This window comes from Chrysemys picta, chromosome 23, assembly GCF_011386835.1.
Source record: "Chrysemys picta bellii isolate R12L10 chromosome 23, ASM1138683v2, whole genome shotgun sequence".
Classification (NCBI taxonomy): Eukaryota; Metazoa; Chordata; order Testudines; family Emydidae; genus Chrysemys; species Chrysemys picta.
Window position 1 is genome coordinate 20,408,438 of NC_088813.1, and position 21,443 is coordinate 20,429,880.

General features: G+C 51.3%; 1 long non-coding RNA gene across 22 annotated transcripts; it reads left to right on the forward strand.

Annotated features, from left to right (window-relative positions):
• Positions 1–1,978: 1,978 nt before the first annotated feature.
• On the forward strand, positions 1,979–20,109 carry LOC101934600 (uncharacterized). 22 transcript variants are annotated; one of them, XR_010594574.1, is made up of 13 exons: positions 1,979–2,724; positions 3,034–4,825; positions 5,122–6,894; positions 7,175–8,050; positions 8,362–10,152; positions 10,447–11,284; positions 11,593–12,495; positions 12,663–12,859; positions 13,401–13,532; positions 13,829–14,703; positions 14,988–15,175; positions 18,602–18,680; positions 19,364–20,109. It is a non-coding gene; the product is annotated as an uncharacterized LOC101934600 (long non-coding RNA). The 22 variants fall into 22 exon arrangements; XR_010594587.1 differs by lacking the exon at positions 14,988–15,175; XR_010594584.1 differs by lacking the exons at positions 18,602–18,680; positions 19,364–20,109 and having other exon boundaries at positions 13,829–14,188; positions 14,566–14,703; positions 14,988–18,429.
• The last annotated feature ends 1,334 nt before the right edge of the window (positions 20,110–21,443 follow it).

Consider the following 21,443-nt stretch of genomic DNA (forward strand, 5'->3'; position numbering starts at 1 on the left):
TCTCTCTTCTTCCTCCCCAACACGAACCCTCCGTAGGAGACGGTCAGGCATGCGAGGTGTGCATCCCCACAGGCCAGGTCTTGGGAGCCATGGAGAAGTAGGAGCGGATGAATACCATGTGGGGCAGTGGGCGCCAAAGTGGAGCTGTGTTTACTCGATCTCTGTTAATCGAGTGGGGCTGATGTCGATGGGACTGGAGAAGAGAGGCAGTGATGAGGGCAAGATTCGTCGCACCAATAGAGCTCTCTGTAGTGATAGTTCTTGCTTGGCTTTATTAGTTTGCAGAGAATGATCCAGGAGCCCTAGCCGGACAAGAATATGGCGGAAGTCGACCTGAGCGGCCTGGACATCCTTCTAAGGAGACATGAATACTCCTCATATATCTGCCTTCTGCATCGCTGGCTGTGAGTAGGAGGTCAGTGCTTTGAATTTAGTCGCTGTAGTTTTCTTCACAGGCAGTGTGCTTCCTCTTTGGGTATGAGGCTCTGGGATTAAGGCTGGGCAAGGGACAAGAGTCTGCTGAGGAAAGGGAGTTTTTTTGGTGCCTTTACAATGGGTGCCTTCTAGTTGCAGTTGTAACGTAGTAATGGGAGAGGGCTTGAGGGTGGAGCTGTGGGATATGTAAGATGTGAAATGAAGAGCCTATGTGACATTGCAGACGGAGATGCTAATTCCCCTCTCCCCCGCTGGATTTAGTACCAAAGAAAACAAAGTCATGCGTCAGTCTACTGTCCTCATGGTTGGAAAGAGAGCGAGAGCATCGAGACTCTGAGCATTGTTGATGTCACGCAAAAGCCATCCAGCTGGGAGCCGAGGAGATGCAGCTGTCAGTGAGATAAGTGTCTTGTTTCATGAGGGCTCTGCTCACGCCCAACCTGAGTCCCGGTAGGGAAGCCCACTACGTTAGGGCTGGGTTTGTATGAAAAGGTCCTGACTAGCTGTGGTTACAAGGGGGAAAAAGGTCCCTACTTTCAGAGGTTGCTCATTTCTCTGGTCAGGAACAGTGTCTCCTCTGCAGCGGAAGGTTGGATTCAGGAGGATGACTCGAGGTGGTGAGCTGCTTGCTTTCCTCCATTTTTCTCACTCTCTCTCTCTCTCTCTCTCTCTCTCTCTCCTCTTGTGTGTTGGCCAACTTTCTCACTCTTTCCTCTCCTGTCCTCGTGCCGTCTCCCTTCGTAGGAGACGGGCAGGCTTGCTCGGTGTGCATCCCCGCAGGCCAGGTCTCGGGAGCCATGAAAAGTAGGAGGGGACGAAAATCATGCAGGGCTGTGACTGTCGGTGTTATCTCAGTCTCTGTTTGTCGAGTGGGGCTGAGGTAGATGGGATTGGAGAGGGAGGCAGGGATGAGGGCAAGACTCGACGCCCCAATAGAGCTCTGTGTAGTGATAGTTCTTGCTTGGCTTTATTAGTTTGCGGAGGAATCGTCCAGGAGCCCTAGCCGGACAAGAATATGGCAGAAGTGGACCTGAGCAGTCTGGACATCCTTCTAAGGAGACATGAATAGTCCTCATGTTTCTGCCTTCTGCATCGCTGGCTGTGAGTAAGAGGTCAGTGCTTTGAATTCCTCATCTGTAGTCGCTGTAGTTTTCTTCACAGGCCGTGTGCTTCCTCGTTGGGTATGAGGCTCTGAGATTAAGGCTGGGGAAGGGACAAGAGTCTCCTGAAGAAAGTGAATATTTTGGGTGCCATTACAATGGGTGCCTTCTAGTTGCAGTTGTAACGTAGTAATGGGAGATGGGTTGAGGGTGGGGCCGTGGGATATGGGAGATGTGAAAAGAAGATACTACGCGACATTGCAGACGGAGATGCTAATTTTTTTTGGCTCTCCCCCCCCCCCCCCCCCCCGTTTAGGTTTAGAACCAAGGAAAACGAAGTCACCTGTCAGAGTCTACTGCCCTCGTGATGGAAAGCGAGCGAGAGCGTTGAGACTCTGAGCATTGTTGATGCCACGCAAAAGCCATCCATCTGGAGCCGAGGAGATGCCGCTGTCAGTGAGATAAGTGTCTTGTTTCATGAGGGCTCTGTTCATGCCCAACCTGAGTCCAGGTAGGGAAGCCCACTAAGTTGGGGCTGGGTTTGTATGAAAAGGTTCCTGACTAACTGTGGTTACGAGGGGGAAAAGGTCCTATTTTGAAAGGTTGCTCATTTCTCTGGTCAGGAATGGTGTCTTCTCTGCAGCGGAAGGTTGGATTCAGAAGGATGACTCCAGGTGGTCAGTTGCTTGCTTTCCTCCAATGTTTTTCTTTCTCTCTCTCTCTTCTCTAGTATGTTGGCCAACACACACCTTCTAGCTCTCGCTGTCTGTCCTTGCCTTTCCTCGTGTTGTCTCCTTTCGTAAGACACGGGCAGCCGTGTGTAACGTGTGTATCCCCACAGGCTATGTCTCGGGAGCCATGGAGAAGTAGGAGGGGATGAAAATCATGCACGGCTGTGACTGTCGGTGTTATCTCAGTCTCTGTTTGTCGAGTGGGGCTGAGGTAGATGGGATTGGAGAGGGAGGCCAGGAGGAGGGCAAGATTTGAAGCACCAATAGAGGTTTGTGTAGTGATGGCTCATGCTTGGCTTTTGCAGCTGCGCTTCCAGAGGAATTTTCCAGGAGCCCTATCTCAAGAAGAAACTGGAGAAGTGGACATGAGCAGACTGGACATCCCTGTAAGCAGACATGAACATCCTTGTCAGCAGACATGAACAGTCCTCAACTTTCTGGCTCCCGCATAACTGGCTGTGAGTAAGCGGTCAGTGCTTTGAATTCGTCATCTGTGCTCGCTGTAGTATTCTTCACAGGCCGTGTGCTTTCTCATTGGGTATGGATTCTGTGAGATTACGGCTGGGGAGGGGCCAGAGTCTTCTGTGTAGAGTGATTATTTTGGGTGCCGTTGCAAGGGGTGCGTTCTAGTTGTAATGCTAAAGGCGTAATGGGGGGGAGAGTTTGGGCAGAGCGCTGCCGTGTAGGAGAGGCGAAAAGAATAGCCTACGCGACGCTGCCCACTGAGGTGGTAACTTCATTGTTTTTCCTCCTTGTGCCGGATTTAGTACCCTGGGAAAAGAAATCAAACGTCAGCGTTTACTCCCCTTGTCGGATGGAAAGCGAGCAAGAGCAGTGAGCCTGCGAGCATTGTTGATGCAAGTCAGGAGCCGTCCAGTTGGCAGTGGAGCAGTCGCTACCGTCAGTGAGATAAGTGTGTGGTTTGGTGAGGGTTCTGCGTAGGGCCCCAATGGCTCCAGGTAGGGACGCCCTGTTAGCTGGGGCTGGGTTTGTAAGAAATGGTTCCTCAGCAGCTGTGGTTACGAGAGAGACAAGGTCCCCATTTTCAGGGACTGCTCATTTCTCTGCCCAGATGCGGTGTGTCCTCGGAAGCAGAAGGTTGCATCCAGGAGGATGACTCCAGGTGGTGAGTTGCTTGCCTTCCTCCCATTTTTTTCTCTCTGTCTCTTTCTCTCTCTCTCCTCTAGTGTGTTGGCCAACTTTCTCACTCTCTTTCCTCTCCTCTCCTCGTGCCGTCTCCCTTCATAGGACCACGGGCATCCGTGCTAGGTGTGCATCCTAGCCAGGTCTCGGGAGCCACGGAGAAGTAGGAGCGGACGAAAACCATGCGGGGCAGTGGGCACTAAAGTGGAGCTGTGACTGTCTGTGTTTACTCGGTCTCTGTTCATCTAGTGGGGCTGATGTAGATGGGACTGGAGAGGGAGGCAGGGATGAGGGCAAGACTCGACGCGCCAATAGAGCTCTGTGTAGTGATAGTTCTTGCTTGGCTTTCTTAGTTTGCGGAGGAATCGTCCAGGAGCCCTAGCCGGACAAGAATATTGCAGAAGTGGACCTGAGTAGTCTGGACATCCTTCTAAGGAGACATAAATAGTCCTCATGTTTCTGCCTTCTGCATCGCTGGCTGTGAGTAAGAGGTCAGTGCTTTGAATTCCTCATCTGTAGTGGCTGTAGTTTTCTTCACAGGCCGTGTGCTTCCTTGTTGGGTATGGGGCTCTGTGAGATTACAGCTGGGGAGGGGCCAGAGTCTACTGTGCAGAGTGATTATTTCAGGTGCTGTTGGAAGGGGTGCTTTTTGGTTATAATGCTAAAGGTGTAATGGGGAGGGTTGAGGGCGGAGCCGCGTCGTGTGGGAGAGGTGAAAAGGAGAGCCTATGAGATGTTGACTACTGAGATGGTAACTTGTTTCCCCCCCTCCGTTGCTCCCCCCGTGGGTTTGTAAGAAATGGTTCCTGCCCAGCTGTGCTTAGGAGAGAGACAAGGTCCCCTTTTTCAGGGGCTGCTCATTTCTCTGGCCAGGAGCGGTGTGTCCTCGGAAGCAGAAGGTTGCATCCAGGAGGATGACTCCAGGTGGTGAGTTGCTTGCCTTCCTCCCATGTTTTTCTCTCTTTCTTTCTTCTCTAGTACGTTGGCCAACACACACCCTCTCTCTCTGTCTGTCCTTGCCTTTCCTTGTGCTGTCTCCCTTCAGAAGACACGGGCAGGCGTGCTAGGTGTGCATCTGCAGAGGCCAGGTCTCGGGAGCCATGGAGAAGTAGGAGCGTATGAAAACCATGCAGGGCTGTAACTGTCAGCGTTACCTTAGTCTCTGTTCATCGAGTGGGGCTGATGTAGATGGGACTGGAGAGGGAGGCAGGGATGAGGGCAAGACTCGACGCCCCAATAGAGCTCTGTGTAGTGATAGTTCTTGCTTGGCTTTATTAGTTTGCGGAGGAATCGTCCAGGAGCCCTAGCCGGACAAGAATATGGCAGAAGTGGACCTGAGCAGTCTGGACATCCTTCTAAGGAGACATGAATAGTCCTCATGTTTCTGCCTTCTGCATCGCTGGCTGTGAGTAAGAGGTCAGTGCTTTGAATTCCTCATCTGTAGTCGCTGTAGTTTTCTTCACAGGCCGTGTGCTTCCTCGTTGTGTATGAGGCTCTGAGATTAAGGCTGGGGAAGGGACAAGAGTCTCCTGAAGAAAGTGAATATTTTGGGTGCCATTACAATGGGTGCCTTCTAGTTGCAGTTGTAACGTAGTAATGGGAGATGGCTTGAGGGTGGGGCCGTGGGATATGGGAGATGTGAAAAGAAGATACTACGCGACATTGCAGACGGAGATGCTAATTTTTTTGGCTCCCCCCCCCCCCCCCTTTAGGTTTAGAACCAAGGAAAACGAAGTCACCCGTCAGAGTCTACTGCCCTCGTGATGGAAAGCGAGCGAGAGCGTTGAGACTCTGAGCATTGTTGATGCCACACAAAAGCCATCCAGCTGGGAGCCGAGGAGATGCAGCTGTCAGTGAGATAAGTGTCTTGTTTCATGAGGGCTCTGCTCACGCCCAACCTGAGTCCCGGTAGGGAAGCCCACTACGTTAGGGCTGGGTTTGTATGAAAAGGTTCCTGACTAGCTGTGGTTACAAGGGGAAAAAGGTCCCTACTTTCAGAGGTTGCTCATTTCTCTGGTCAGGAACAGTGTCTCCTCTGCAGCGGAAGGTTGGATTCAGGAGGATGACTCGAGGTGGTGAGCTGCTTGCTTTCCTCCCATTTTTCTCTCTCTCTCTCTCTCCTCTTGTGTGTTGGCCAACTTTCTCACTCTTTCCTCTCCTGTCCTCGTGCCGTCTCCCTTCGTAGGAGACGGGCAGGCTTGCTCGGTGTGCATCCCCGCAGGCCAGGTCTCGGGAGCCATGGAAAAGTAGGAGGGGACGAAAATCATGCAGGGCTGTGACTGTGGGTGTTAACTTGGTTTCTGTTCATCGAGTGGGGCTGATGTAGATGGGATTGGAGAGGGAGGCCAGGAGGAGGGCAAGATTTGAAGCGACATATAGAGCTTTAAGTAGTGATGCCTCATGCTTGGCTTTTGCAGCTGCACTTCCAAAGGAATTTTCCAAGAGCCCTAGCCCGAGGAGTAAGTGGCAGAAGTGGACATGAGCAGACTGGACATCCTTGTAAGCAGATATGAACAGTTCTCAGCTTTCTGACTCCCGCATAACTGGCTGTGAGTAAGCGGTCAGTGCTTTGAATTGCTCATCTGTGCTCGCTATAGTATTCTTCACAGGCCATGTGCTTCCTTGTTGGGTATGGGGCTCTGTGAGATTACAGCTGGGGAGGGGCCAGGGTCTACTGTGCAGAGTGATTATTTCGGGTGCTGTTGGAAGGGGTGCTTTTTGGTTATAATGCTAAAGGTGTAATGGGGAGGGTTGAGGGCGGAGCCGCGTCGTGTGGGAGAGGTGAAAAGGAGAGCCTATGAGATGTTGACTACTGAGATGGTAACTTGTTTCCCCCCCTCCGTTCCTTCCCCCGTGGGTTTGTAAGAAATGGTTCCTGCCCAGCTGTGCTTAGGAGAGAGACAAGGTCCCCTTTTTCAGGGGCTGCTCATTTCTCTGGCCAGGAGCGGTGTCTCTTCCGCAGCAGAAGGTTGCATCCAGGAGGATGACTCCAGGTGGTGAGTTGCTTGCCTTCCTCCCATGTTTTTCTCTCTTTCTTTCTTCTCTAGTACGTTGGCCAACACACACCCTCTCTCTCTGTCTGTCCTTGCCTTTCCTTGTGCTGTCTCCCTTCAGAAGAAATGGGCAGGCATGCTAGGTGTGCATCTGCAGAGGCCAGGTCTCGGGAGCCATGGAGAAGTAGGAGCGTACGAAAACCATGCAGGGCTGTAACTGTCAGTATTACCTTAGTCTCTGTTCATCGAGTGGGGCTGATGTAGATGGGACTGGAGAGAGAGGCAGGGATGAGGGCAAGACTCGACGCCCCAATAGAGCTCTATGTAGTGATAGTTCTTGCTTGGCTTTATTAGTTTGCGGAGGAATCGTCCAGGAGCCCTAGCCGGACGAGAATATGGCAGAAGTGGACCTGAGCAGTCTGGACATCCTTCTAAGGAGACATGAATAGTACTCATGTTTCTGCCTTCTGCATCGCTGGCTGTGAGTAAGAGGTCAGTGCTTTGAATTCCTCATCTGTAGTCGCTGTAGTTTTCTTCACAGGCCGTGTGCTTCCTCGTTGGGTATGAGGCTCTGGGATTAAGGCTGGGGAAGGGACAAGAGTCTCCTGAAGAAAGTGAATATTTTGGGTGGCTTCTAGTTGCAGTTGTAACGTAGTAATGGGAGATGGGTTGAGGGTGGGGCCGTGGGATATGGGAGATGTGAAAAGAAGATACTACGCGACATTGCAGACGGAGATGCTAATTTTTTTGGCTCCCCCTCCCCCCCCTTTAGGTTTAGAACCAAGGAAAACGAAGTCACCCGTCAGAGTCTACTGCCCTCGTGATGGAAAGCGAGCGAGAGCGTTGAGACTCTGAGCATTGTTGATGCCACGCAAAAGCCATCCATCTGGGAGCCGAGGAGATGCCGCTGTCAGTGAGATAAGTGTCTTGTTTCATGAGGGCTCTATTCATGCCCAACCTGAGTCCAGGTAGGGAAGCCCACTAAGTTGGGGCTGGGTTTGTATGAAAAGGTTCCTGACTAACTGTGGTTACGAGGGGGAAAAGGTCCCTATTTTGAAAGGTTGCTCATTTCTCTGGTCAGGAATGGTGTCTCCTCTGCAGCGGAAAGTTGGATTCAGAAGGATGACTCCAGGTGGTCAGTTGCTTGCTTTCCTCCAATGTTTTTCTTTCTCTCTCTCTCTCTTCTCTAGTATGTTGGCCAACACACACCTTCTAGCTCTCGCTGTCTGTCCTTGCCTTTCCTCGTGTTGTCTCCTTTCGTAAGACACGGGCAGCCGTGTAACGTGTGTATCCCCACAGGCTATGTCTCGGGAGCCATGGAGAAGTAGGAGGGGACGAAAATCATGCACGGCTGTGACTGTCGGTGTTATCTCAGTCTCTGTTTGTCGAGTGGGGCTGAGGTAGATGGGATTGGAGAGGGAGGCCAGGAGGAGGGCAAGATTTGAAGCACCAATAGAGGTTTGTGTAGTGATGGCTCATGCTTGGCTTTTGCAGCTGCGCTTCCAGAGGAATTTTCCAGGAGCCCTATCTCAAGAAGAAACTGGGAGAAGTGGACATGAGCAGACTGGACATCCCTGTAAGCAGACATGAACATCCTTGTCAGCAGACATGAACAGTCCTCAACTTTCTGGCTCCCGCATAAGTGGCTGTAAGTAAGAGGTCAGTGCTTTGAATTCGTCATCTGTGCTCGCTGTAGTATTCTTCACAGGCCGTGTGCTTTCTCATTGGGTATGGGATTCTGTGAGATTACGGCTGGGGAGGGGCCAGAGTCTTCTGTGTAGAGTGATTATTTTGGGTGCCGTTGCAAGGGGTGCGTTCTAGTTGTAATGCTAAAGGCGTAATGGGGGGGAGAGTTTGGGGCAGAGCGCTGCCGTGTAGGAGAGGCGAAAAGAATAGCCTACGCGACGCTGCCCACTGAGGTGGTAACTTCATTGTTTTTCCTCCTTGTGCCGGATTTAGTACCCTGGGAAAAGAAATCAAAAGTCAGCGTTTACTCCCCTTGTCGGATGGAAAGCGAGCAAGAGCAGTGAGCCTGCGAGCATTGTTGATGCAAGTCAGGAGCCGTCCAGTTGGCAGTGGAGCAGTCGCTACCGTCAGTGAGATAAGTGTGTGGTTTGGTGAGGGTTCTGCGTAGGGCCCCAATGGCTCCAGGTAGGGACGCCCCGTTAGCTGGGGCTGGGTTTGTAAGAAATGGTTCCTAAGCAGATGTGGTTACGAGAGAGCCAAGGTCCCCATTTTCAGGGACTGCTCATTTCTCTGCCCAGATGCGGTGTGTCCTCGGAAGCAGAAGGTTGCATCCAGGAGGATGACTCCAGGTGGTGAGTTGCTTGCCTTCCTCCCATTTTTTTCTCTCTGTCTCTTTCTCTCTCTCTCCTCTAGTGTGTTGGCCAACTTTCTCACTCTCTTTCCTCTCCTCTCCTCGTGCCGTCTCCCTTCATAGGACCACGGGCATCCGTGCTAGGTGTGCATCCTAGCCAGGTCTCGGGAGCCACGGAGAAGTAGGAGCGGACGAAAACCATGCGGGGCAGTGGGCACTAAAGTGGAGCTGTGACTGTCTGTGTTTACTCGGTCTCTGTTCATCTAGTGGGGCTGATGTAGATGGGACTGGAGAGGGAGGCAGGGATGAGGGCAAGACTCGACGCGCCAATAGAGCTCTGTGTAGTGATAGTTCTTGCTTGGCTTTCTTAGTTTGCGGAGGAATCGTCCAGGAGCCCTAGCCGGACAAGAATATTGCAGAAGTGGACCTGAGTAGTCTGGACATCCTTCTAAGGAGACATAAATAGTCCTCATGTTTCTGCCTTCTGCATCGCTGGCTGTGAGTAAGAGGTCAGTGCTTTGAATTCCTCATCTGTAGTGGCTGTAGTTTTCTTCACAGGCCGTGTGCTTCCTTGTTGGGTATGGGGCTCTGTGAGATTACAGCTGGGGAGGGGCCAGAGTCTACTGTGCAGAGTGATTATTTCAGGTGCTGTTGGAGGGGGTGCTTTTTGGTTAGAATGCTAAAGGTGTAATGGGGAGGGTTGAGGGCGGAGCCGCGTCGTGTGGGAGAGGTGAAAAGGAGAGCCTATGAGATGTTGACTACTGAGATGGTAACTTGTTTCCCCCCCTCCGTTGCTCCCCCCGTGGGTTTGTAAGAAATGGTTCCTGCCCAGCTGTGCTTAGGAGAGAGACAAGGTCCCCTTTTTCAGGGGCTGCTCATTTCTCTGGCCAGGAGCGGTGCCTCTTCCGCAGCAGAAGGTTGCATCCAGGAGGATGACTCCAGGTGGTGAGTTGCTTGCCTTCCTCCCATGTTTTTCTCTCTTTCTTTCTTCTCTAGTACGTTGGCCAACACACACTCTCTCTCTCTGTCTGTCCTTGCCTTTCATTGTGCTGTCTCCCTTCAGAAGACACGGGCAGGCGTGCTAGGTGTGCATATGCAGAGGCCAGGTCTCGGGAGCCATGGAGAAGTAGGAGCGTATGAAAACCATGCAGGGCTGTAACTGTCAGTGTTACCTTGGTCTCTGTTCATCGAGTGGGGCTGATGTAGATGGGATTGGAGAGGGAGGCAGGGATGAGGGCAAGACTCGACGCCCCAATAGAGCTCTGTGTAGTGATAGTTCTTGCTTGGCTTTATTAGTTTGCGGAGGAATCGTCCAGGACCCTAGCCGGACAAGAATATGGCAGAAGTGGACCTGAGCAGTCTGGACATCCTTCTAAGGAGACATGAATAGTCCTCATGTTTCTGCCTTCTGCATCGCTGGCTGTGAGTAAGAGGTCAGTGCTTTGAATTCCTCATCTGTAGTCGCTGTAGTTTTCTTCACAGGCCGTGTGCTTCCTCGTTGGGTATGAGGCTCTGAGATTAAGGCTGGGGAAGGGACAAGAGTCTCCTGAAGAAAGTGAATATTTTGGGTGCCATTACAATGGGTGCCTTCTAGTTGCAGTTGTAACGTAGTAATGGGAGATGGGTTGAGGGTGGGGCCGTGGGATATGGGAGATGTGAAAAGAAGATACTACGCGACATTGCAGACGAAGATGCTAATTTTTTTGGCTCCCCCCCCCCCCCTTTAGGTTTAGAACCAAGGAAAACGAAGTCACCCGTCAGAGTCTACTGCCCTCGTGATGGAAAGCGAGCGAGAGCGTTGAGACTCTGAGCATTGTTGATGCCACGCAAAAGCCATCCATCTGGGAGCCGAGGAGATGCCGCTGTCAGTGAGATAATTGTCTTGTTTCATGAGGGCTCTGCTCAGGCCCAACCTGAGTCCAGGTAGGGAAGCCCACTAAGTTAGGGCTGGGTTTGTATGAAAAGGTTCCTGACTAGCTGTGGTTACAAGGGGAAAAAGGTCCCTACTTTCAGAGGTTGCTCATTTCTCTGGTCAGGAACAGTGTCTCCTCCGCAGCAGAAGGTTGGATTCAGGAGGATGACTCGAGGTGGTGAGCTGCTTGCTTTCCTCCCATTTTTTTTCTCTCTCTCTCTCTCCTCTTGTGTGTTGGCCAACTTTCTCACTCTTTCCTCTCCTGTCCTCGTGCCGTCTCCCTTCGTAGGAGACGGGCAGGCTTGCTCGGTGTGCATCCCCGCAGGCCAGGTCTTGGGAGCCATGGAGAAGTAAAAGGGGACGAAAACCATGCAGGTCTGTGACTGTTGGTGTTAACTTGGTCTCTGTTCATCGAGTGGGGCTGATGTAGATGGGATTGGAGAGGGAGGCCAGGAGGAGGGCAAGATTTGAAGCGACATATAGAGCTTTAAGTAGTGATGGCTCATGCTTGGCTTTTGCAGCTGCGCTTCCAGAGGAATTTTCCAAGAGCCCTATCCTGAGGAGAAAGTGGCAGAAGTGGACATGAGCAGACTGGACATCCTTATAAGCAGATATGAACAGTTCTCAGCTTTCTGACTCCCACATAATTGGCTGTGAGTAAGCGGTCAACGGTCTGAATTTCTCATCTGTGCTCGCTGTAGTATTCTTCACAGGCCGTGTGCTTTCTCGTTGGGTATGGGGCTCTGTGAGATTACGGCTGGGGAGGGGCCAGAGTCTGCTGTGCAGAGTGACTGTCGGGTGCCGTTGCAAGGGGTGCTTTTTGGTTCTAATGCTAAAGGTGTAAAGGGAAGATGTTTGAGGGAGGAGCCCCGCCGTGAGGGAGAGGCGAAAGGAAGAGCCTACGAGATGTTGCCGACTGAGATGGTAACGGATTTGTGTTTTCCCCTTGTGCTGGGTTTAGGACTGAGGGAAAAGAAGTCACGCCTCAGAGACTCAAGCCCTCATGTGATGGAAAGCAAGCCGGAGTGACGAGACCATGAGCATTGTTGATGTCACGCAAAAGCCGTCCAACTGGGAGGGGAACGGCTGCCACTCTCAGTGAGATAAGTGTCTGGTTTGGTGATTGTTGTGCTCATGGCCCACCTTTCTCCTGCTAGGGACGCCACGTTAGCTGGGGCTGGGTTTGAAGAAAATGTTCTTGACTAGCAGTGGTTATGAGGGGGACAAGGTCCCCATTTTCGGGGTCTGCTCATTTCTCTGGCCAGGAGCGGTGTCTCCTACGCAACGGAAGGTTGCATCTAGAAGGATGACTCCAGGTAGTGAGTTGCTTGCTTTCCTCCCATGTCTTTCTATTTGTCTGTCTCTCTCTCTTCTCTAGTGTGTTGGCCAATTTTCTCGCTGACTCGCCTCTCCTCTCCTCGTGCCGTCTCCCTTCGTAGGAAACGCGCAGGCATGCTAGGTGTGCATCCTAGCCAGGTCTCGGGAGCCATGGAGAAGTAGGAGCGGACGAAAACCATGAGGGGCAGTGGGCACTAAAGTGGAGCTGTAACTGTCAGTGTTACCTTGGTCTCTGTTCATCGTGTGGGGCTGATGTAGATGGGACTGGAGAGGGAGGCAGGGATGAGGGCAGGACTCGACGCCCCAATAGAGCTCTGTGTAGTGATAGTTCTTGCTTGGCTTTATTAGTTTGCGGAGGAATCGTCCAGGAGCCCTAGCCGGACAAGAATATGACAGAAGTGGACCTGAGCAGTCTGGACATCCTTCTAAGGAGACATGAATAGTCCTCATGATTCTGCCTTCTGCATCGCTGGCTGTGAGGCTCTGAGATTAAGGCTGGGGAAGGGACAAGAGTCTCCTGAAGAAAGTGAATATTTTGGGTGCCATTACAATGGGTGCCTTCTAATTGCAGTTGTAACGTAGTAATGGGAGATGGGTTGAGGGCAGAGACGTGGGATAGGGGAGATGTGAAATGAAGAGACTACGCGACATTGCAGACGGAGATGCTAATTTTTTTGTCCCTCTCCCTGCCAGGTTTAGTATCAAGGAAAAAAAGTCACGCATCAGAGTCTACTGCCCTCATGTGATGTAAAGCTACCGGGAGCGTCGAAACTCTGAGCATTGTCGATGCCACGCAAAAGCCGTCCATCTGGGAGCCGAGGAGACGCCGCTGTCAGTGAGAGAAGTGTCTGGTTTGGTGACGGCTCTGCTCACACGCAACCTGAGTCCAGGTAGGGAAGCCCAGTACGGTAGGGCTGGGTTTGTATGAAAAGGTTCCTGACTAGCTGTGGTCACGAGGGAGAAAAGGTCCCTACTTTGAGAGGTTGCTCATCTCACTGGTCAGGAATGGTGTCTCCTCCGCATCAGAAGGTTGCATCCAGGAGGGTGACTCCAGGTGGTGAGTTGCTTGCTTTCCTCCCATGTTTTTATTTCTCTCTTTGTCTGTCTCTCTGTCTCTCTCTCGTACGTTGGCCAACACACAGCCTCTATCTCTCCCTCTCTGTCTGTCCTTGCCTTTCCCTGTACTGTCTCCCTTTGTAGGACACAGGCAGGCGTGCTAGGTGTGCATCCCCACAGGCCAGTTCTTGGGAGCCATGAAGAAGTAGGAGGGGAGGAAAATCATGCAGGGCTGTGACTGTCGGTGTTATCTTGGTCTCTGTTCGTCAAGTGGGGCCGAGGTAGATGGGATTGGAGAGGGAGGCCAGGATGAGGGCAAGATTTGAAGCACCAATAGAGGTTTGTGTAGTGATGGCTCATGCTTGGCTTTTGCAGCTGCGCTTCCAGAGGAATTTTCCAGGAGCCCTAGTCTGAAGAGAAAATGGCAGAACTGGACATGAGCAGACTGGACACCCTTGTCAGCAGACATGAACAGACCTCGGCTTTCTGACTCCCGCAAAACTGGCTGTGAGTAAGCGGTCAGTGCTTTGAATTCGTCATCTGTGCTCGCTGTAGTATTCTTCCCAAGCCGTGTGCTTCCTCGTTGGGTATGGGGCTCTGTGAGATTACAGCTGGGGAGGGGCCAGAGTCTGCTGTGCAGAGTGATTATTTCGGGTGCGTTTTAGTTGTAGTGCTAAAGGCCTAATGGGGGAGAGGGTTTGGGGCGGAGCGCCGCCGTGTGGGAGAGGCGAAAAGAATAGCCTATGCGACGCTGCCCACTGAGATAGTAACTTCATTGTTTTTCCTCCTTGTGCTGGGTTTAGTATCAGGAAAAGAAATCGAACGTCAGAGTTTACTCCCCTCGTCGGATGGATGGAAAGCGAGCGAGAACAGTGAGCCCGCAAGCATTGTTGATGCAAGTCAGGAGCCGTCCAGTTGGCAGTGGAGCAGTCGCTATTGTCAGTGAGATAAGTGTCTGGTTTGGTGAGGGCTCTGCGTAGGGCCCCCCTGGTCCAGGTAGGGACACCCCGTTAGCTGGGGCTGGGTTTGTAAGAAATGGTTCCTGACCAGCTGTGGTTATGAGAGAGACAAGGTCCCCATTTTCAGGGACTGCGCATTTCTCTGGCCAGATACAGTGTGTCCTCGGCAGCTGAAGGTTGCATCCAGGAGGATGACTCCAGGTGGTGAGTTGCTTGCCTTCCTCCCATGTCTTTCTATCTGTCTCTCTCTCTTCTCTAGTACATTGGCCAACACACACCCTCTATCTCTCTGTCTGTCCTTGCCTTTCCTTGTTCTGCCTCCCTTCGTAGGACACAGGCAGGTGTGCTAGGTGTGCATCCCCAGAGGCCAGGTCTCGGGAGCCATGGAGAAGTTGGAGTGGACGAAAAGCATGCGGGGCAGTGGGCGCTAAAGTGGAGCTGTGACTGTCTGTGTTTACTCAGTCTCTGTTCATCCAGTGGGGCTGATGTAGATGGGACTGGAGAGGGAGGCAGGGATGAGGGCAAGATTCAACGCACCAATAGAGCTCTGTGTAGTGATAGTTCTTGCTTGGCTTTATTAGTTTGTGGAGGAATCGTCCAGGAGCCCTAGCCGGACAAGAATATTGCAGAAGTGGACCTGAGCAGCCTGGACATCCTTCTAAGGAGACGTGAATAGTCCTCATGTTTCTGCCTTCTGCATCGCTGGCTGTGAGTAAGAGGTCAGTGCTTTGAATTCCTCATCTGTGCTCGCTGTAGATTTCTTCACAGGCCGTGTGCTTCCTAGTTAGTTACGAGGCTCTGGGATTAAGGCTGGGGAAGGGACAAGAGTCTCCTGAGGAAAGTGAGTTACAATGGGTGCCTTCTAGTTGCAGTTGTAATGTAGTAATAGGAGATGGGTTGAGGGCGGAGCCGTGGGATATGGGAGATGTGAAATGAAGAGACTATGCGACATTGCAGACAGAGATGCTAATTTTTTTGTTTTTCCCCCCTCTGCTTGGTTTAGTACCAAGGAAAACGAAGTCACGCGTCAGTCTACTGTCCTCATGTGATGGAAAGCGAGCCAGAGCGTCGAGACTCTGAGCATTGTTGATGCCATGCAAAAGCCGTCCATCTGGGAGCCTAGCAGACGCTGCTGATAGTGAGAAGTGTCTGGTTTGGTGAGGGCTCTGCTCAGACTCCACCTGAGTCCAGGTTGGGAAGCCTAGTACAATAGGGCGGGGTTTGTATGAATGGTTCCTGACTAACTGTGGTTACAAGGGAGAAAAGGTCCCTATTTTCAGAGGTTGCTCATTTCTCTGGTCAGGAACTGTGTCTCCTCTGCAGCTCAAGGTTACCTCCAGGAGAATAACTCCAGGTGCTTCCTTTCCTCCCATGTTTTTCTCTCTCTCTCTCTCTCTCTCTCTCTCTCTTCTCTAGTATGTTGGCCAACACACTCTCTCTCCTCTCCTCTCCTCTCCTCTCCTCATGCCCGTTTGTAGAACACTGGTTGGTGTACAGCCCAGGTCTCGGGATCCATGGAGAAGTAGGAGCGGAAGAAAATCATGCAGGGCAGTGGGCGCTAAAGTCGAGGACTGCCCTGTCACCATTTTCTACACCCACAATTTCCCATTCCTGGGTCTATGGGAAAGGAGTTGTGAGAAATGGGTTGGATTTTGTCAGAGTTTCAGCCAGTGTTCCCTTCAATTTTTCCCACTCATGTGTGGAAGGAATTTTGTTATGTGCACCAATATGGAGGTGATGTGTCACACATTACCTCCACATTGGTACACGTAACAAAATTCATGTGGCGGGTGTGGGGCCGAGGCGTTCGGAGTATGGGACAGGGCTCAGGGCTGCGGCAGAGCGTTGAGGTGCGGGGGGGTGAGGGCTCCATCTGGGGGTGTGGTCTCAGGGCTGGGGATGAGGGGTTTGAGGTCCAGACTGCCTTGGAACTACAGGAAGTGGGGGGAGAAGACTCCCCGCAGCTCTCTCTCCCCGCAGCAGCACCTGGGCTGGGGGGAGAGGCACCTCTCCCTAATGCGGCAGCTCCAGGGCTGGGGCCACAGGATAGGTGCCTCTTCCCCGGCCGCAGCAGGTCCGGGGCTGGGGGAGAGGCATGTCTCCACGCCACAGCCCTGAGTCCCTGCACAGTGCTTAATATGCTGCTGTGCAGCTTAGAGGTAACTTAGGTTTCAACTTGTGTGAAATCACTATTTTAATACATTTTTTTCTAAATTAGCAAAATCTTGTTTTACTTGTGTGTAAATTTTAAAAAGAGGTTTCACAGGAGCAACGGGTGTCCACCCCTCCCTTGGTCTAGAGGTAGCCATTCCGGCCAACGAGCTATTCAAGAACCAGTGAAGTCATGTGATCATAAAAATAGACTTGATTATGTTTTGTTTTTTAATAATGTATTAAATATGGTAAATGAGTCACAATAAAACCCTAGGAAGTGTTAGAAGAAGATATGAAGGTTTCTTGAAAAGTAAAGAATTAAAATGTATGAAACTCCATTTCCTGGAGGTAATGGGAAAGGGTGGCCAGTTCAGGGAATCGGAACAGCTGAGCAGACCAATTTGTGAACATCTCTGTGCACATGTCACTTGTATGTAAACACCTGAATGAAGACTGAGAGTATTTAAAGAGCAGGGTGTATGGGGGGGAGAGGGAAGGTGTCTGAAACTCACTACATCATTTCAGAGAGGGAAGAGCAGCCTTGTCTAGACCTTCCCTGCTCCCCCCCCCCCCCCCACCTTCCTTTTGCCCCTGTTACTGTACATGGTCAGCTTGCTCCAGCATCCTCAACAGCAAAGTAACCGATTCTGCTGGGGAGTGTTTTATAACACTACAACAGCTGGGGGGGCTCTTGCTGTGGCTCAGGTATGATGTTCCAGGCTGTAATCCTGACCAGTGTGGGGCTATGTCACTTGACCTGCAACAGGGGGGTGCCTCACCGTGCTTCTCTGTTATAGCTCTGACTTGGGTAGCTCACAAACAGCCTGTCAGCATGATGCTCCCCCCCCCCCCCAAGTGTCTGTGTATGGCTACGACTCTGATCCCAGAGCTTGTCAGCACTCACCAGTCACACTTTGGCTTCCATCAGACCTGGGCTACCACATGCAGGGTGACCCCAACACACTTCCTGTCCTGAATTTTACCCCAAAAACGTGTTGTGCACTGTCCATCCCTCTCCTGGACAGGCCAGATAGATTAGGTCTGTTGTACCTCTAGGAGGTCAATATACAAAAATCTGCCACCTTGTGGATAATTCCATTTACAGTTCGCAACACTGGATTAGTTTTGGTTCAAGAATAAAACAAGTTTATTTAACTACATAGAGAGGTTTTACGTGAACAAAAGTAATAAGGCATTAAAGAAGAAATGGTTACAAGAAAAAATAAAGATAAAATGCTTTCTAAACTTAACAAACTAGGCTTGTGAAGTCCCTTCCCACAGGTTCCAGTAATATTGCTGCCCAAACTCTCAGGCCAGGATCTGCTTCCAGGGTCCAGCAGCTGTTTCTCTGATCATCTTAGGTGAAAGGGAGATGGGGAGGGAGAGAGAACTTGGGTGTTTTTGCCCTTCACTTTTATAGCTCGGTCACCATTTGAAAAACATTTTCCTGAGTGTTCACCTTAGGTAAAGTTCTTTTTTGCGGAGAGCATGGAGACATGGAGTTTGGTGGAAGAAGGAGGCTTTGTGCTGTTTCTGTTCATCTGTGTATATTGCTTCTTTCTTCCCCCTCTTGTCCTCTGTGGAATCTGTTTACAGCTAAAATGCAAATTGAGGCAAACGCACATCCCTTTCTTTAGGACAGGTGTTCTTGACCAGTTCCACCTAATCAGGCTATGTGAATTGGAACTTGTGCTTTCAATACCCTATAGGTGGAATTTCATAACTTTACGCAGACTGTTGCTACAGCCATTTCACCAAAATAATATTGATCATTGAGTTTCAAATGCTACCTCACAAGGCATATTTTGTCCAAAGATTGTTACAATAGTGTGTAGGGTGTGAATACAGGGGTGCATTTGGTCACAGTGGGCTGGGAATTATCCATTTGTGGAGGGCTCTCTAACCTTACCCTTCCCTGGAAATTGCCAGACAATGAAGGGAAGTGGAGAATTCTTGCTCCAATCCCTGAATTGCTGGAAATCCCAGGCTTGCTGGAGCTGGTTTGATTTTCCAGTGGAGTCAGTTTTTCTCCCTGGTGGATTATGATTTTCCCCATTGTAGTTAGTTGCAATTTATCTACTTCGCCATAGCCCCTCACTAGGTTCTCTAGCCGTCATCTCATTGCTTCAAATTAAAGCTGCTGACCTTTGGGTCTGTATGTTCTGGGGTATTTTCTGTCATGAGTGACTGTGCTGGTTTGGGCAGGTGCTGGGCAAGGTGGGGGTTGTACATTTCTGATGAAGAATGCTTTGTGTTAAATAAAATTACCCTGTGACAAACAGTGGCATTTGGCTCTTTTCTTAAAGTGTGAAATAGCAACCAGGGGTCACTGCCCAAATGGGAGGGAGAGGGATGGATGGACACACATGGCACTGTCCCACCTGCGACACCCCAGCACCTTGAGTCCCCAAATCCTTGTACCTGCCATCACTCATTAACAGTGCCTCCCTCCACTCCTTACAGCAATCCAAGCTGCAGAAAGTTGACGGGCTGGAGATCACGGTATAGCACATGGAGAGCCTGCAACAGAGCAAGACCCTGGGTAAAGACTCGCTGGCACTCTGTAGTCTCCCATGGTTTGGGGAGGATCCATCTCGGGGGAGGATCTGCCTGCCCCAATGCAACCCAGAGGGAGGGTCCACACCTCCTATCAGGCTCACGGGGATGCACTCTCTTGCCCGCCGTGGTCTCGTATGGGTCATGTAGGATCTGTCTGCCCCAGGGATGGTCCATGCCATGCTGAGGAGAGTTCATGCTGCCTGCCAGGCTCAAGGTGTCACTCCTCCTCCTCTTCATGGGGACTTTGGGGAGATTCTTGTTGCTCTAACAGGATCACAGAGCACGAGTGGCTGGTTGCATATCTTCGGGGCTATGGGGTCTGGGCCCGAGAGGTGTGAACTCAGAGTCATGGCTCTGGGCTCAAGAGAAAAGGGGCTGAGACTAGAGATGCCCAGAGATGCACTATCACCCTACAGCTCCACTACTGCAGCACCTAAAAGCCACACTCAGGTCCAGGCCTCATTGTGTTGGGTGCTGCATGGAAAATCAGAGAGAAACAGAGATGTCTGGAGATGGATAGATGAGCGTCTTTGGCATACAGAGGAGGGATGGAGAGGTGTGTGTGGCACATGGAGGACAGATGGTGATGCTGCAGGCTGACAGGTTTGTGGGTTTGGCTGGTGGCTGATTGCTATGCTGTTTCTGACGCTGACCCATCTCTTGCAGCCACCACCAAGCAGAGTCTGGCCACAGAGCAGCGCTACAGCAGTGGCTACAGCAGGTGCATGGACCAGCTGCACACTGTGCTCCTCAGCTGCTCAGGGATGGACAAGCATGTGGGCTCCTGGCTGCTGAACAACCTGCCCCAGATTTCACCCTCTCCTGCACCCAGAGTAAACTGCTCATCACAGAGACCAAGACCAGCCCCCAGCTGCCCTGGCAGCCATTGTCCCTAATGTGGAGAGCCTGATGTCTGATCGGGGGGAAACATCACAGTATCTCCTCTGTAGTGTCAGGACGTACTATTACAAATTGCTCCCTGTCCCAATTTTCTATCAGTTGCAGTTACTGACATCTACATAGCACATTTTTGCTGTCCTCATGCAATTCACCAGCCCTGGGTCTAGGAGTAGCGATTTGTGGCAGATGGGGTATGCATTGTCTCGGTGTGCTACTTCTGGGAAATCTGTTTGAAAGTGGGACACATGACATGAGTTTTCTAACAATACATTTTTCTAAGTTAGAAAACATTTGTTTTATTGAGATCCAAATTTAATATAGAGATTTCATGGGGGTAGGAAACTGTGACAGGACAGACACCATCCATCACACATTGCTATTTCTGGAGCAGGGCTGAGACAAGGAAATCAGGCAGCATTCAAGTGATATGATCACAAATAATAGCCTAACATTAAAAAACAAAAAAAATGAGTATTAAAACCTGTAATTTACTATTTCACAATAAAAATATAGGTGGTGTTATAATAATGATGAAACTAATGTTCTTGAAAAGTTAATAAAAGGGGTTAAACTACATTTACAGGAAATTGATACAGAATGGTCAATTCAAGCAATTAGAAGAGCAAAAAAGACAAACCCTGAGCCCTCACCTGCTAACCCTAATCCCAAACCCTAACTCCTGTTCCCCAGTACTCTAACCCAACTCCTCCCTTTGACACTATCTCACACCACAACCCAACCCTAAACCCTGACCCCTCCCTTCACCCTAGGCAACCCAACCCTGACCCCTGCACCCTAACCCTTCAACTAACCCTGATCATGACCCTATTATATCATAACCCCCACCTTGACCATAACCCTAACCCCTTAACTCTAACCCACCTTTGAACCCAAACTCTTACCCAACCTAATCCCTAAAGCTAATCCTAACCCTCGCATTAAACACAACCCTCAATCCTGCCTCCCAGAACCTACCCCTCCCCTCCCCTCCCCTAATCTAACTCTCCCCAGGGCTGCCTAGAGGATTCAGGGGGCCTGGGGAAAAGCAATTTTGGGGGCCGCGTCCATAAAATTTTTTGCAATACTATATTCTCGTGGGGACCCCTGCGAGGCCTGGGGCAAATTGCCCCACTTGCCTCCCCCGCCCCCCGGGCAGCCCTGACTCTCCCTCTCAACCCCTAGCCCTTTCCAAACCTAATCCACACCCTAAACCTAACTCCCCCTTACCCTAATCTGAACCTGACCCTGTAATCCACACCCTAAACCTAACTCCCCCTTACCCTAATCTGAACCTGACCCTGTAATCCAAACCCTAAACCTTCAAACCCCAATTTCCCCCCTGCATGGGTGGCACCATCCTGTTCCCCATTGGGGGGCTGAGGTAGGCTAGACAGAAAATTGGGGGGCTGCACCCCCCCTTGGTACAGGGCCCCACCCATCTCTATGGCTCGGGTCTGCTCCTCTTAAGTGCCAGCCCTGCCTCCTGCCCCATCCCCCCCTTGCCCTTCTCCTGGCCAGGTTGGCGGCTGAAGCCAGCCAGTGGGGGGTGACTGATGCGCTGGCTGTGCCATGGTATGGGCAGCTGGGGTGCTCCCCTGTCTCCTTCTCCTGCTGCTGCTCTTGGCCCTGGGGATGCGGCTGCCCCTCAGCTTCCCACCGCCCTTCGACTGCTTGCAGCCCCCAAGAGCCACCAGTGTGGGGGAACCTGGCTCTCGCAGAGCCCTCAGGGAGCATCAACCACGGGCGGCAGGCCCAGGAGCTTGGGGCAGAGTGGGGCTGTTTGGGTTGCTGTGGGGCACCCTGAACCCTCTGCCTGCTTTGGGCAGTGCATAGTTCAGTGAAGACT